Source organism: Podarcis filfolensis (assembly GCF_964270895.1).
Source record: "Podarcis filfolensis genome assembly, chromosome: Z".
Lineage (NCBI taxonomy): Eukaryota > Metazoa > Chordata > Lepidosauria > Squamata > Lacertidae > Podarcis > Podarcis filfolensis.
In genome coordinates, this window is record NC_139617.1 from 19103659 (window position 1) to 19118738 (window position 15080).

Here is a 15080-nt window from a genome sequence, read left to right on the forward strand (position 1 = left end):
TGCCGCAGAGGCAAATGTGACTGATGAAGCACTGCCGTTCACTTCTCTTCTCTTGAAGCATAAACTCTGCTGATGTATGTTGAGAAACTGCAGCAGAAATTGCAATGTACATATAAGTGTGTGTGTGTGTGTGTGTGTGTGTGTGAATTTGGTTTTTTTAAAGAAACAGCAGCTTAAGATTTATTATGCAAAAAGCTTTTATGAAAAGTTTTTTTTTAAAAAACATACACACCAAAGGAAGTAGAATTTATGGATGATGAAATCAACCTTCCTGGCAAAAAAGGATACATGTGTGTTCTCTCTATTAGAGTTGAGCAACAAAAACCATGAGGCAAAACAGCCCTAAGACACCTCAGTTTTCATGATCTTGAAAGTCCCCTTCACCCCAAAGAAATGATGTTAAAAAACTATAATCCAAAATATACATACAAGCTGCATATATGCAAAGTTGTTGCATATATGACATGTTGCAAGATTTCCACGGCTGACTTTGGTGCTTTGCATGTTAAGACCCCAAGACCTCCCCAAATAAAGACAGAATTGATGCCAAATTTAGTTTAAGGTTATTGGCATAATTTTGGCCAGAATGAAAAATGAAGATAAATGTGCTTGGAATTCTTCAAGTCCAGAATCTGGCTCTTGTGGATCACTTGCTGGCTGATTCCAGTGGATTCAAATGGTTTCTTTTTCTTTTTTTTCTTTTTATTTCAAAACCAAAAAAAATTTACAAACATCAAATTCAAAATCCATATTCATTTTATAATTTAAGCCTATTATATAGATTACCTAAATTAAAATATATCTAAATACTCTAGGCTTCCATTTGTTGTATGTAAATACAAGACAATTAACAAATTATATTATAAATGATCTTATTGGTTCCCATATACCCCCACTACCCTTCACCCATGTGTGATCTCAGTATTTTACTTCTTCCATCTTGTTTTGTTGTTAATAATTTAATAATTATTCAATTGATTTTATTATTATTTTCTTGCTTACCCCTGCATCTTTTACACATTCTCTATTAATATTTCAATTCCGGAACCATATTTTTTCATGTATTCCTTCACTCCATCGCATTCTCTAATTATTCTCTGATTTGAGTGGCCTCTAATATTTGCCGTCAATTTTGCCGTTTCTACAAACTTGCCGAGTTTGTTTTGCCATTCTAATAGTGATGGGATATTCTGGCAGCTGCTTTTGTGTAAAGGAATAGATTTTTCTTGTCTTTGGGGATGTCATTAGATATTAGGCTGAAAGCTTTCATGAGGTGATATACAGCAGGGTTGGGCAGGATAGTAGTCCAAACATACCTAGAAACATAATCAATTATAACAGAAACATATTGCTTCCCAGTACTGGTTTTCTGCGAGGGACTCACCAAATCCATCCCTTTTCTTTATTTTATACTAAGCTTTTCAGAGAGGGACAGACGCGTGAAAGGGTTGCAAAACATGAGTCAAACAATAGTATGATGCAGCCTTTTTTGCTGTTAGGATCCCCTCTTCTTTTTTGTTAATTAATCCCTGAATGAACCTCTCTAATGATTGTGCCTGATAAAGCACTGCATCTTTCTTCTCTTCTTTTGCAGACAGAATGAAAATAAATAAATATTTTTCTTTTTCTTTGTGTTTTTGGATGTGAAAAATAACTTTAGTTTCAAGCCCCACTGAGTGAAGAAATAATAACAACTATCAATAGGGATCATACAGACCAGCATTCATATTTGATAAAGCTCTGTTTCAACATTGTCCATTCGAAAGATGACTAGAGGTCTCAGGAGCCTTCCAGTCAATTGGTCCTTTAGTCATCTGCAATCCCCCCCCAGCAGTATCAGTTTTGATATACAAAAGTGCCAAACAGAATATGTTAAGTTTGCAAAATCATATAAAAAGCCTGGAATACAGAAGATGCATTCATATGCAGCTTGTACAGCCATACAGCTTCCAAAACAAGGCGTTTATACCGTTCATAGTCTAGCGCGTGGGACAAAGGAAGATGGCCCACGAGATCCGCCAACTCCCCACTAATCAACGTCTTCAGAATAGACATATACAGTCTTGAGGAGAGCTCCAGTTTCCGGCAGGTTAGTTCGAATAAAGTCGGATAGCTCAGGAAATCAATGGGGGGTTTATACGCAGGGAAAAGACCTAAGTCAAAATCCCTTAGGATAAACCCACGTGCCTCTTGGTGATAGCTGTACCTTGGGGCAGGGCGATAACTCGGGGCTCGTCCATCCGGACGCTGAGGTTCCTGCCCTTCATACCTGTAAGAGGGTCTGGGCTGCTGGCCGTAGCCCTCCTCTTCCTCGTACCGTCGAACCGGCCCGCGGGTCTCCCAAGACCGTTCTGGCGAGTAAACCAGGACATTGCTGCCTGCGACTTCCTCTCTTTATTAGCACCTCCAGGGGACACCAATCAATCCTAGAGTGCCACTCCTACGCACTAAAGAGAATTCTGGAACACCTTTTAAAGCTGCCAGGAACTTTTATCTTTTTCTTAAAGAACCTTTTCCAAACACCCCCTCTCATTCGAACAGAACCAATACAGAATTGTAAACATATACAAAAGTATTCCCACATCATGCAACACAATTCCCAACTTTATAACCAGTTGCGCATGTTGTTGCTTTCAATTATTGTCTTTCTTTCACTTAACCAAAAACTTCCATCACTGGTTCTCTAGACCAAGATAGTTGTTTGCTGGTCCTAAAAATTTTACTTTGAACTGTTTCTTTAGTTGTTTTGCAAACTCCTTTTCCCCAAGAATTCTTGTAGCTGCCCCATCGCTATCCCCTCTACCAGTTTGTCAATCATTCTGGTTCCTTCCTCTTCGTTAAAAGTTGTTTATTTGTTTGGAAACCTGCTATGATGAGAGTTGTAGGGCAAGGAGGAGTAAATGGGGAGCATAAGGAGCCTGGGAAGTCAGACAGCCACGCACACCCGGCATGTTCCAGCCAAAGTGCTCAGTTGCAAACACTTTTTTCTTATATGTTGTCCCTGATCCAAGTGACAGCAGATGGCTGCATAGGAGCTGCTGCAGGATCACACTGGGTTGATGGCCTTTCTGGAATCGCACACGTCCCGGAGGTGGCCAGTGTTCCAAAAGTGGGCACTGGCAGTTCAGTGAAATACTTGCAGGCCACTTCAGAAGTGTCTTGACAGGAGTTCTTTAATAGCAGGGTTTGAGTTGTGTGGATGTACCACCTGATGGCGTGTTTGTAAGACAATCCTGGCATAGAAAGAGGGAGAAGTGTACCTATAGCTGATGCACGTACAGAAACTGTGGGAAAACCTGCAATTTTATATTTTAAAAAGAACAATAGTACAATTGCAGTACCAACTGACTGTAGATCTTGACTTGGGTTTAACTTGGGACTTTTGCCAGTGCATTTCTGAGATTCTTGTTCACAAGAATGGTCAATTTCCACCTGGTCCTTTTCATTAGGAAGGGGAATAGTGAAGAGCAGAATCAGAGCCAGTTGCAGCAGTGTCAGACCATTGAACAAGGCACCAAGACAGGTGAACACCCACACTATAACCTTTTTAAAAACTTTTTTTACTTTTTTAATTTTTTTGGTACCACAATTCTTTTATTATTACCACTACCACCATCATTTTGAAGGGAAACCCTTCCAGTCAATTGGTCCTTTAGTCATCTGCAATTCCCCCACCCACCCAGCAGTATAAATTTTGATATACAAAAGTGCCAAACACAATGAGAATATGTTAAGTCTGCAAAATCATATAAAAAGCCTGGAATACAGAAAATCCATTCATATGCAGCTTGTACAGCCATACAGCTTCCAATAAGTTTGGCATGCCTACTTTCCATTTGCAGCATTGAACATTCGTTCCTTTATCATCAGCTCCAATTTAACTGCATCAGCAGCAAACTTTCTGATTCCATCAGACAACTTCTCCACAGCCATTTGGTCCTCATTTTGCAGCCAACGGAATGTCTTCTCATTTGTACTAAGCTTTTCATTTTGTCAGAATGCATCTCTTGTAACTTCAATAATGGAAAGCATTCTGTGGTTACCAATCTTGCCGTACTCCTCTTCATCTCAATATTCCAGCGGTTCTTCGCATTCCCCCCCCTTTTGAGAAAAGCTCTGGGTCATCCGAAAAATTTACCTGTATGACAGAAGTCACTGGCTTCTTATGTGGCCTGTCTCTGTGTTCTGAGGTGTGCATCCTCAGAAGAGGTTGAGCGCTTTAAGTGACACAAAAGTTCTTTGATGGCAGGGTGTGAATTGTGGAGCAGATTATACATTTTAGATAGATATTTTCCTTTAGGCTGGATTAGAGTTCCCTTTAGTTTTGATATTTCTCCAGCAAACCCTATTTTCCTTGTCTTTCATTCAGTTGGAAGTATTGGAGCCAGCCTGTGAAATATATATAGATTTCAAAGCCTTTTCCTCTTAATTTATTAATTTCCCCCTCTAATAACATTTTATATGTTGCCCAATTTCCCTTCATGTTTTTCTTCTTAACACCAAAGGCTTCGATGGGTGAAATGCACCAAGCGGTTGTAGGTTCTAGGAGATATTTATATTTCATCCATGGTTTATATAAGACCTGAGTTGTGTGGCTGCATCTTCTGTTTTGCACCATAGGCTGTATCTAGATGTGGTGATTATTGCTTTGGTTTTCCTGATTATTCTGTTAGGGCTTCTGTCCCCCCCCCCCATGTTTCTTTCACACTTCATTACTTGTTGTTCCATGGAACTGTGTTTTTTCCATCTTTTACAAAGGAAATGGGGCTGCTGCAGTTGGAAAGATGCCTTATTTGGTCATATGGCACAAATGGTTGGAGCCCCATGGTATTAAAGTATAAGACACGCCTGCAAGGAGCACTCTGAATGTTCTACCATTTGGGTGCAGTCAAACTGCAGAATCTGAACTACACATGGGCTGATATCCTGGTATGCACCATTGAATTTTTCTTGAAAAGTCTGTGGGCCTGGTGTGGCACAATATCAAATTTCATTGGACAACATTACTTTTCACACATGCATGCTTCTCTTCCCCCCTTAAAATGGAAGCAAATAAATAAAGATAAGGGGAGGAGGGGAGGTTATCTCTGCTGCTGTTTCCTAACAAATATTCTCAATAGCTAAATCATGGTTTGATTTTTTGTTAGCTGCTTTGAGCTTTTCAGAAGGAAAGGAGAGGGAAAGTACAACTACCTTTGTTTAGAATGCGGAGTGGAATGGCTGAAGTGAAAGTGATGGCGGGGCTGACACGTTTCACCATGCTACCTGTCTGTAGTGTTTCTGTAGGCATGTTTGGTGGTCTTTCCCCAGCAGCCGTTTTGAATTCCTTTCTGGGATCTTCTAAATGCACAGTGCAGAAAGATGTATATTAAGCACAATGAATAGCAAATGAATCTAGGAATTGGGAGGTTAGCAGCAGTAGCAGCAGCAGCAGCAGCGCTTCATTTCACAGCTCATTAAATAAGCACGGTGTTTTTTTCTTCCTTTTTCTCTCCAAAAATAAGTAAAGATAAGGGAGGAGGGGAAGTTATCTGTGCTCCTGCTGTTGGCCCCCTCAATATTGGGGGGATTGAGCCCCCATGGCCAAGATTCAACACAGATGGGAATGCATTTAATTATCTGTGTTTTCCAATAATTCTTGTAGCTTCCCGACTGCTATCATCTCCACCAACACAGGTGAACAGCCACACTCTAAACTTATTTTTTTGTACTAAGCTTTTGATTTTGTCAGAATGCATCTCTTGTAACTTAAATAATGGAAAGCATTCTGTGGTTACCAATCATGTTGTAGTCCTCTTCTTCCTCCTCCTCTTCATCTCAATATTCTAGTGGTTCTTCCTCTCCCCACCCCCTTTTGAAAAAAGATCTGGGTCATCTGAAGCATTTACCTGCAAGACAGAAGTCACTGGCTTGTTGTGTGGCCGGTCCTTTTAGCTTCCTCTGTCCCTATGTGTTCTGAGGTGTGCATCCTCAGAAAAGGTTGAGCACTTTAAGTGAGACAAAAGTTCTTTGATGGCAGGGTGTGAATTGTGGAGGAGATTATACGTTTTAGATAGATGTTTTCCTTTAGGCTGCATTAGAGTTCCCTTTAGTTTTGATATTTGGTATTAAATAAACCCTATTTTCCTTGTCTTTCATTCAGTTGGAAGTATTGGAGCCAGTCTGTCAAATATATATGGATGTCAAAGTCCTTTCCTCTTAATTTATTAATCCCCCCCCAATAACATTTTATATGTTGCCCAATTTTCCTTCATGTTTTTCTTCTTAATGCCAAAGGCTTCGATGAGTGAAATTCACCAAGGGGTTGTAGGTTCCAGGAGATATTTATATTTTATCCATGATTTAAGGTCTGAGTTGTGTGGCTGCATCTTCTGGTTAGATAGATATTTTCCTTTAGGCTGGGTTGGAGTTCCCTTTAGTTTTGATATTTCTCCAGCAAATCCTATTTTCCTTGTCTTTCATTCAGTTGGAAATATTGGAGCCAGCCTGTCAAATATATATGGATTTCAAAGTCCATTCCTCTTAATTTATTAATTTTACCCTTTAATAACATTTTATATTTTGCCCAATTTCCCTTCATGTTTTTCTTAATGCCAAAGGCTTCGATTGGTGAAATGCACCAATATATATTTTATCCATGGTTTATATAAGGTCTGGGTTGTGTGGCTGCATCTTCTGGTAAGGTGTTGGCAAGGGATTGAATCTTGGTGTAGAAATGGAGAAAGGACACTTGTTTTGAGGGGTTTTGGGATACCCGGCTGTGAGTAAAACAGGTGCATCTGTTGGGATTCGCAGGATACTAAGTCTGCAGGCTTCAACAGGATGATGCAATACTCTGTGAAGTGCTGGGTCAGAGTGACTCAGCAGGAGTGTGATTAATGTGATTGGCTATCACCTGTTTTAAAAGGAAAGCCTGTTCAACAGTGGTTGTGTTGGTGGTTGTGATGGTGGTTGTGCTGTGGTGTGGTGGTGCTGTAGTGGAGAGTATTTGTTTGCCTTAAAGAGCAGGTACTCTGTATGGACTGTTTTTGTAAATACCTGTATATAGTTCACATTAAAAAGACTGCACTGGGAAAAACCTGGGACTCTGAGCGTTTCTGCTGAAAGCACCGTGAGGAATTCGCGACAGCATCCTCCGCAAATTTGGAGTGTGTGCAGTAACTGAAAAGTTCATTAAGGGCAGGGTGTGAACTGTGTGGCTGTACCACCTGAAGGCATGTTTGCGAGGGAATCAATTTTTGTGCAGAAAAGTGCGGAAAAGGACATTTGCCAATGCCCTTTTTGAGATGCAGTTTCACTAGAATGGTCACTTCTAACCTGGTGCTTTTCATAAATAAGGGGAATACTGAAGAGGTGAAATCAGAGCTTTGAATAAGACACAAACACAGGTGAACAGCCACATCCACACCAGAAACTTTGTGAGTCCACAAAGTCATCCATTGGGAAGAGGCAGTTGAACTCCTAACCTGTGCTGTTGAAGGGGCCAAGCGGCATAAGGGTGTATCTTTGGACAAGCAACATCTTAATCTAAGTAACCCCTCAATGGGTAGCCAATCTAAGGGCTTTTCGAAAAGGGGTTTGATCTTGGTGCAGAAAAGGAGTGATGAGTACATATAGCTTTGCTGCTTTCCAAGCAGAGCACCCTCTCTGGCTGTTACGACCCCCTCCTCTTTTTTGTTAATTAATCCCTAAATGAAGCTTCCTAATGACTGTGCCTGATGAACCACACACCAAAGTAAGTACAATTTATGGAAGAAGAAATCAATCTTCCTGCCAAAAAAGGATACATGTGTGTTCTCTCTATTAGAGTTGAGCAACAAAAACCATGAGGCAAAACAGCCCTAAGACACCTCAGTTTTCATGATCTTGAAAGTCCCCTTCACCCCCAAAAAATGATGTTAAAAAACTATAATCCAAAATATACATACAAGCTGCATATATGCAAAGTTGTTGGGTTTTTTTGTTGCCCTTTTTTCTGAGCAAATGACAGATCAGTCCACATTTGTCACAAGTTGCTGCATTGTAGGAAGTGTGTGATTTCAGTAAGAAATCTCCTGACCAGTAAACTAGCATGAAGAATCTGAATGTTCAGAGCTTTAATAATAATAATAATAATAATAATAATAATAATAATAATCCGCCCAGTCTGACACACAAGCGCCACAAAATTTCTTCTTCTGCAAAGTTTCTTCTTGTTTAATACAGCCAAACTATAGTTATTGAAAAGTGGGCTTGCTTTCAACGCCCCTCGTCCCCGGCCTGCAAATTTTGTTTTCAGGCCGTTGGAAGAGAATAACAAATTGAGGGCAGAAAGTTGTTTCTGGAAGACCAGTCAAGGCATCAGCAACTGGCTGGCCAGACCCATGTTCTACAGTTTATCTGGAAGAGAAAGATGGTGGTCTCTTCATTACTGGATGCACGGGGTTAAAACATCTAATCCTTTCCCCTGTTCAGGTCTTTTTTTCCCCTCTCTTCTTCTATCTCCTGTCTCACTGGAGAGAACCAAGTGCCAGGATCCCACACTTGCAGTCTGTTTTAAGAGGTTACTGGCAGAGATTCCTCTCCTCTTTTGAGCAAAGTTCGGATGCCCGCTCTGCAGCTTGTAAAAAGAGTAAGGAAGTCTCGGCTGCAGGCGGATCTTGCCCCTTCTTCGCCTGTTCCTCTAGCACGATCTGCAGGTCAAAGATATAGTCGATGACATGCTGCAAGATTTCCACTTGGCTGCCTTTGGGGCCTTGCGGGATCCTCGGCACCAGCTCGCGCACTTGGAGTAGCAGTCATTCATGTCGTAAAGGAGGATCTTGGGTTCCTCCTGAGCCGGGCTCTGGTTTTTTTGTTTTGGCAAGACTCATCATATTTTATCGAAGGCCTTTGCAGCAGGAGTCACTGGCCGAGGGGCTTTGTTCTGTTGCTCGTTCCCTGGGTGATGGTGAAGCTCTGACCAGAGAGGCAGCACACAGCTTGCTTTCTAGCAGCTCCTGACTGATCTGACGGGGCTGATTCCTTTCATGGCCATGAAGGAGGAGAAACCAGCAGGGATTTGAGGAAGCGCAAGATCTCCTTCCTTAAGGCGGGAGAAGCAAGCAAGCAACCTCGAGAGAGAGAGAGATCGATACTGCCCCTTGCTTGCCAGCCTGGTTGATTCTCAGTTGTGTGCACACAGAAAATGCTTCTCTTTGCAAAAAACCCCCATGTATATATTTTAAAAACAGAAATGCTACGTTTGCAGTAGCAAATATTTCCTGATCCTTTCCCCAGTCAAGGTCTTTTCTCTCTCTCTTCTTCTATCTTCTGTACAACTGGAGAGGACCTATGGAATCTATGACCTCCCCAAATAAAGACACAATTGATGCCAATTTTGATGCCTAATATTCAGGATTGAACCACACGCCATTGGTGGGACATCTTTTCAGGATAGAGCCCTACCATGACCAACATTTCAAATTTGGCTTGGCACCCTGTGATTATACTGGTTTTTGGTATTTTGATGTTGCTTATATTAGTATGTATTTTACATGTTGAAGTTAAACATTTGTATGGGGAAAAGGAAAGGTTTTTTTCTTTAGAGAGGGAAGGAGGAACAGATTAGCTAAGCATGGAAGAGGTAACCGTGTTGGACCAAGGGTGGAGTTTATGGGCAATCTATTCGGAAGACATTTGTATTTCGAGGAGTTAGTGGTCTGACATGGTTACCCTTCCTGCTTTCTCTTCCTTCTCCCTCTCGATCTCCTGAGCCGTGTATCAGGAGATTTTTAATGCTTTATGTTTTTAGGATCCCCTCCTCTTCTTTGTGAATTAATCCCTGAATGCACATCCCTATTGACTGCGCCAGATGTAGCACAGCCTTTCACTTCTCTTCTCTTGCAGAGAGAATGAAAAAGCCAGATAAATGTGCTTGGGATTCTTCAAGTCCAGAATCTGGCTCTTGTGGATCACTTGCTGGCTGATTCCAGTGGCTGCAAATGGTTTCTTTTACTTTTTTAAATTTTTATTTCAAAACCAAAAAAATATAAAAGAAATGGGGCTGCTGCAGTTGGAAAGATGCCTTACTTGGTTAGTTGGCACAAATGGTTGGAGCCCCATGGTATTAAAGTTTGAGATACGCCTGCAAGGAGCACTCTGAATGTTCTGCCATTGGGGGGCAATCAAGCTGAAGAATGTGTTAGCTTTCTCTGTCCCTATGTGTTCAGAGGTGTTCATCCTCAGAAAAGGTTGAGCGTTTTAAGTGAGACAAAAGTTCTATAATGGCAGGGTGAGAATTGTGGAGGAGATTATACATTTTAGATATATATTTTCCTTTATGCTGGATTAGACTTACCTTTAGTTTTGATATTTCTCCAGCAAGCCCTATTTTCCTTGTCTTTCATTCAGTTGGAAGTATTGGAGCCAGTCTATCAAATATATATGGATGTCAAAGTCCTTTCCTCTTAATTTATTAATCCCCCCCCCAATAACATTTTATATGTTGCCCAATTTCCCTTCATGTTTTTCTTCTTAACTGCAAAAGCTTCAATGTGTGAAATGCACCAAGGAGTTGTAGGTTGCAGGAGATATTTATATTTTATCCATGGATTATATAAGGTCTGAGTTGTGTGGCTGCATCTTTTGATCAGATGTTGGCAAGGGATTGAATCGGGGTGCAGAAAAGGAGAAAGGACACTTGTGTTGAGGGGTTTGGGAATACCTGGCTGCGAGTAACACAGGTGCATCCTCCGCAAATTTGGAGTGTGTGCAGTAACTGAAAGGTTCATTAAGGGCAGGTGTGAACTGTGTGGCTGTACCACCTGAAGGCATGTTTGGAACGGAATCCATTTTGGTGTAGGAAAGGGCTGAGGCATACATATTGCTGATGTATGTACAGAAACTGTGGAGAAACCTGCAATTTTTTATTTTAAAAGGAAAGATAGTACTATAGCAGAAGCAATGAAGAGGAAAGTTTAATCATATGGAGGAGGAAAGTGGGAGTAAAAGAGGGTGGGGGGAGGCAGAAAACCACAGATGTCCAGCACATTCAAGTTGACGGTGTTGCTGCCGCAGAGGCAATTGTGGCTGATGAAGCACTGCCGTTCACTTCTCTCCTCTTGAAGCATAAACTCTGCTGATGTATGCTGAGAAACTGCAGCAGAAATTGCAATGTACATATAAGTGTGTGTGTGTGTGTGTGTGTGTGTGTGTGTATAAAAATATGTATATATATATATATATTTGTTTTTTTTTAAAGAAACAGCAGCTTAAGATTTATTATGCAAAAAGCTTGAGTGAAAAGTTTTGTAAAAAAAAAACCCACACACCAAAGTAAGTACAATTCATGGATGAAGAAATCAACTTTCCTGCCAAAAAAGATACATGTGTTCTCTCTATTAGAGTTCAGCAACAAAAGCCATGAGGCAAAACAGCCCTAAGACACCTCAGTTTTCATGTTCTTGAAAGTGCCCTTTCAAAATGATGTTAAAAAACTATAATCCAAAATATACATACAAGCTGCATATATGCAAAGTTGTTGCATATATGACATGTTGCAAGATTTTTTGTGTTGCTCTTTTTTCTGAGCAAACGACAGATCTGTCCACGTTTGTCACAAGCTGTTGCAATGTTGGATTTGAGTAAGAAATCTCCTGACCAGTAAATTAGCATGAAGAATACATCTGATCCTTTCCCCGTCAAGATATTTTCTTTCTCTCTTCTTCCATCTTCTGTACAACTGGAGAGGACCTATGGAATCTATGACGTGTTGCAAGATTTCCATGGCTGACTTTGGTGTTTTGCATGTTAAGACCCCCAAGACCTCCCCAAATAAAGACACAATTGATGTCAAATTTAGTTAAAGGTCATTGGCATAATTTTGGCTAGAATGAAAAATGAAGATAAATGTGCTTGGGATTCTTCAAGTCCAGAATCTGGCTCTTGTGGATCACTTGCTGGCTGATTCCAGTGGCTGCAAATGGTTTCTTTTTCTTTTTCTAATTTTTATTTCAAAACCATAAAAATTACAAACATCAAATTCAAAATCCATATTCGTTTTCTAGCACAAGCCTATTACATAGATTACCTAAATTAAAACATAGCTAATTGCTCTAGGCTTCCCTTCGCTCTATGTTAATACAATGCAATTAACAGATTATATTATAAATGATATTATAGATTCCCATATACCCCCCTCTCCCCTTCAACCATGTGTGATCTCAATATTTTACTTCTTCCCTCTTGTTATAATTTAATAATTATTCAATTGCTTCTATTATTATTTTCTTGCTTACCCCTGCATGTATTACACATTCTCTATTAATATTTCAATTTTTTCATGTATTCATGTATTCCTCCACTCCATCTCACTCTCTAATTATTCTCTGATTTGAGTAGCCTCTAATAATTGCTGTCAATTTTGCCGTTTCTACAAACACGCCGAGTTTGTTTTGCCATTCTGATAGTGATGGGATATTCTGGCAGCTGCTGTTGTGTAAAGGAATAGATTTTTCTTGTCTTTGGGAATGTCATTAGATATTAGGCTGAAAGATTTCATTAGGTGATCTACAGCAGGGTTGGGCAGGATAATAGCCCCAAAAAGAAACTGTTCTTTAATCACCAACTGCCTCAGTCCCTTAAATGTATCTACCCCTCTGCAAACAGCCAAAAGTTGAAATTTTGCGCCACCTTCGCAGCTACCAAGGGGAGACTCAGAAGAAGCAGTTTTATCAACCTTCTGGAAAGTGTGCCTGTAGCTTTCCTCATGCAGTCCATATCTTTGCAAAACAAGGCGTTTATACTGTTCATAGTCTAGCGCGTGGGACAAAGGAATATGGCCCACGAGATCCGCCAACTCCCCACTAATCAACGCCCTCAGAATAGACATATACAGTCTTGAGGGGACTCCCAGTTTCCGGCAGGTTAGTTCGAATAAAGTCAGATAGCTCCATGGGGGGTTTATACGCAGGGAAAAGACATAAGCCAAAATCCCTCAGGGTAAACTCTCGAGTAATGCGCCTTGGAACCACATCTCGTGGCTCTTGGTCATAGCTGTACCTTGGGGCAGGGCGATAACTCGGGGCTCGGCCAGTGACTCTTCCCATTGAACAAGGTACCAACACAGGTGAACACACACACTATAAACTTTTTTTTTGTACTAAGCTTTTCAATTTTTTGTACTAAGCTTTTCAGAGAGGGAAAGGCACGCGAAAGGGTTGTGAAACACAAGTCAAACAGTAGTATGATGCAGACTTTTTGTCTGTTAGAATCCCCTCTCCTTTTTTGTGAATTTATCCCTGACTGAACCTCTCTAATGATTGTGCCTGATGAAGCACTTCATCTTTCTTCTCTCCTTTTGCAGACAGAATGAAAATCCAAATATTATTTCTTATTTATGTTCTTAATAAATATCTTCTTAAAAAAGAAAAAAAAGAAAAAGAAAATCCAAATAAATGTTTTTCTTTTTCTTGTTTTTTTTGCGTATGAAAAATAACTTTATTTTCAAGCCCCACTGAATGAAGAAATCATAACAACTATCGATAGGGATCATACAGACCAGCATTCATATTTGATAAAGCTCTGTTTCAACATTGTCCATTCGAAAGACGACTAGAGGTCTCAGGAGCCTTTGCCACTCATGCGCACCCAGATCCACTACTCTCCCCTACTGGAAGAGCACTGGTGGTGGGGTGACTCCTCCTAAGTCCTGGAGGGGGTCCAAGGAATGGCTTGCCCCACCCTCTACTGGATGGTCACTGAGAATTAAAATTACTGGATGGTCACAGTATTATAAACATATACAAAAGTATTCACACATCATACAACACAATTCCCAAATTTATAACCAGTTGTGCATGTTGTTGCTTTCAATTATTGTCTTTTTTTCACTTAATTAATATCTTCCATCACTGGTTCTCTTGACCAAGATAGTTCTTTGCTGGTCCTAAATATTTTACTTTGAAGTGTTTTTTGGTTGTTTTGGAAACTTCCCCCCCCCCAAGAATTCTTGTAACTGCCCCATCGCTATCGCCTCCACCAGTTTGTCCCAAATGGGGGGGGGGTATTAACATTCCAATTTCTCCTCCATTTTGCCTCGCTGGCCAGTCCCATTTCCTTGGCTCTTTGTGGTGAAATTCCTCAATGTAACCCAAATGTGTTCATCCACGTCTGCCATACGTTCCACTCGGCTGTCTGTGCTCTACACTAAATTTATTGTTTTGTGCCATAGGCTGACTTAATATGTGATGATAAAACTAAAGATTATGCTCTAGTTCCAATCATTCTGGTTCTTTATTCTTGGTTAAAATATTTAGTTGTTTGGAAACCTGTTATGATGCCCTGCAATATGCAAATAGATATAATCAAATGTTTCCCCTTACCTCTCCTCCCTCTTCGCCTCACCTGCCAGGCATGGCCATTCATATTTGTTGCATGTCCCTCGCTGCTAACAGGGCCCTGGGCTTCCTGCGGCTGCTGGTGACAGTCATTTGTGGCCCCATAGCAAGAGCCCAGCAGTGGGGGATGCCGGGCCTCTCAATATCGGGGGAACTGAGCACCCTGTCTAGAAATACTGAGGGGGCTGAAGCCCTGGGTGGCCAGGAGGTCTGGTCAGTGTGCCCTGCCTTGTACCTGCAGTCCGTGATTCCGACCAACTGAGGCAACAAGTCCTCAGCAGAGATTTAGCTCTGCTGGGATCAGTAGATTCTGCAAATAGCAGGGGCATGTAGAATTGAATGGTTTTGCGCCATAGGCTGTATTTAGATGTGGTGATTATTGCTTTGGTGTTCCTGATTATTCTGTTAGGGCTTCTGTTATTTCTGTCCCACTCTCTACTGGATGGTCACTGAGAGGTGGACCACGGTAATGCAAGCCACCACACTCACAACACGCAACACGGTGAAGGAGAGCAGCAGGAAGAAGCTCTTTAAATGCTTTCTTGGTCTTGTTTTTCCGAAGTGCACAAGGTTGTTGTTTTAATTACAAAAAAATCAAATTACAATATAATACAGAGACTTTTTACACAGAGAATATTAGAATGGTTTCCTACCAGAAGGTAAAGAAAAAATGTTCTTTTTTACTTTCTTTATTAACAAACCACTTATTCGTTTTAAAGCTAT

The 15080-nt window shown here is 40.7% G+C and overlaps 1 protein-coding gene and 1 pseudogene across 6 annotated transcripts in view; one reads left to right on the top strand and one right to left on the bottom strand.

Moving 5' to 3' along the window:
* Positions 1-15080, top strand: part of LOC310754289 (putative G-protein coupled receptor 34) — a 439102-nt gene that overhangs the window by 150802 nt on the left and 273220 nt on the right. The gene's annotated exons all lie outside the window — the stretch shown is intronic.
* On the bottom strand, positions 8264-9010 carry LOC310754331 (DNA-binding protein inhibitor ID-3-A-like; annotated as a pseudogene). Its single transcript has 2 exons — positions 8888-9010; positions 8264-8822 (listed from the first exon to the last, which is right to left on the bottom strand). The product of its transcript is annotated as a DNA-binding protein inhibitor ID-3-A-like (transcript).